The sequence below is a fragment of the Chiloscyllium plagiosum genome, chromosome 7 (genome assembly GCF_004010195.1).
Source record: "Chiloscyllium plagiosum isolate BGI_BamShark_2017 chromosome 7, ASM401019v2, whole genome shotgun sequence".
Lineage (NCBI taxonomy): Eukaryota > Metazoa > Chordata > Chondrichthyes > Orectolobiformes > Hemiscylliidae > Chiloscyllium > Chiloscyllium plagiosum.
Window position 1 is genome coordinate 28,327,244 of NC_057716.1, and position 1,975 is coordinate 28,329,218.

Here is a 1,975-nt window from a genome sequence, read left to right on the forward strand (position 1 = left end):
CCCCATCGTTTGCAGCAGGAGCAGGTTCTGCATGCTTTCAAGTTGGGACAGTTTTCCCTGCCTCTCTGTCGCCTCCTGAACACCTTTGAGGATGAAGAACCTCTTGATGTTCCCTTTTACTGTTTCCCACCAGTCCGCTGGGGACTCAAAGAGGGGCTTCACGGTTCTCCAACCTGCGTAGTCCCTCTTGAGCTCCTCAATGTTTCCCGGGGTCAACAGCTTTGTGTTCAGCTTCCACGTTCCCTTACCAGCCCGCTGCTCGTCCTGTAGGTGACAGTCGGCCAGCAGGAGGCAGTGGTCGGAGAAGAACACCAGCTTGACGCCGGTGGATCTGACCGAGAGCGTCCGGGACACAAACAGGTAATCTATCCTTGAGCGGATAGACCCGTCTGCCCGTGACCAGGTGTATCTACGCTGCGCTCTGTCTGCAGGGGTGCTGAAGACGTCCTGCAGCTTGGCATCTTTGACCGTGTCCATCAGGGCTCTGGATGTGGCGTCCAGTTTACTGTCCCCCCCGCCGGATCGTCCATCTGCATCAATGATACAGTTGAAGTCTCCAGCCAGAATGACCGGCCTGAACGTAGCCAGCAACAGTGGAAGCTGCTGCAGGACGGTCAACCCACTGGGGCGTACACATTAATCAGTCTCAGGGGAGCATTCCTGTACATGATGTCGGCGACGAGGAGGCGCCCACCCACCACCTCCTTAAGCTCGGAGATGGTGAAGTTGCCTCCTCTCAACAGGATACCCAGGCCGGAGGCGCGGCTATCGTTGCCCCCCGACCAAACCGACGGCCCATGGGCCCACAAGCTCGACCATCTCCTGTAGCTGCTGAGGTGCGGTATCCCACACTCCTGCAGAAACAGGACATCGGCTTTAACGTTGGCCAGGAAGGCCATCGTAGAAACACATCGCGTAGCCGATTTTATGCTACGCACATTGATGCTGGCAGTTTTTAACCCCAGTGAGGGCGGAGCCTAGAGGTGCAGCCTGGTCCAGTCCCTGAGCTGGAAGTGTGTCCCTGAGCACACACTGTCCTTTCTGCAACATTACAGTGAGAGTTTCCAGTGTAGCCCAAGGTGTGGCTCTGAGGTGCAGAAACCTCCTGTAAACGGATCGCGGATGTGCCACGAAGGTTCTCAGAGGCTGGTACATGTTGGATGTCAATGTTCATGGACGTGGGCTGCGTGTGGCTGGTGCCCGTGGAGCATTCCGTGAGATGTCAGTGCCCAACATAGAGGTCCTTTGGTACAAGGGCTGAGCTGAAGTCACAAGGTACGCTATCTGACTTCCATAGCAACATGTTTGGTAAGATAGGAAGCTGAATATCCTTGAGGGGAGTTGGGCATTAATAAGGCATTTAACAAACAGTAACATCCATATTGGTAATAATCAAGAACTGGAAACTCATTGTGGACTGGTGAAAACCCAACTCACTCCTCAGCAGATGCATAAAAGATCGTGTGGGTTGTGCCATATCAGATTTCTGTCTTGATTTTGCCACACATCTCATCACAGCTGACGTTGCTCAGACCCCTACACGATTCCATTTCCAATCCAACCCTTCCTCAGAACTCAGGAGATAATTCTAACGAAGGGCCAAAACATTAACTCTGTTTCTCTCTCCAAACTCTGCCGAGAACTCCCCTCCTCTTCTTCGAAATCTCACCTTTATATCAAGGGCTGAGTCTAACAATTCGTACAAAGGGAAGTACATTCCTTATTACTGAATTCTGCTAGCCAGTAAAATCTCTTCAAAGCTCTAAGGGGAGATTTGAACCACCTGAATAAGAATTTGAATACCGAGGGAGTGCTGTACTGTCAGCGGTTCTGTCTCTTGGATGTGCTTTTAAACACTCAGGAAGAAATAAATAATCCTGTTATTTTGGAGAATATCAGAGGAGTCATCCCTGGTGACCTTGTCTATGTTTATCCCCCAATGAACACCACTAAGAACCAGTTGGTGTCATGTTGC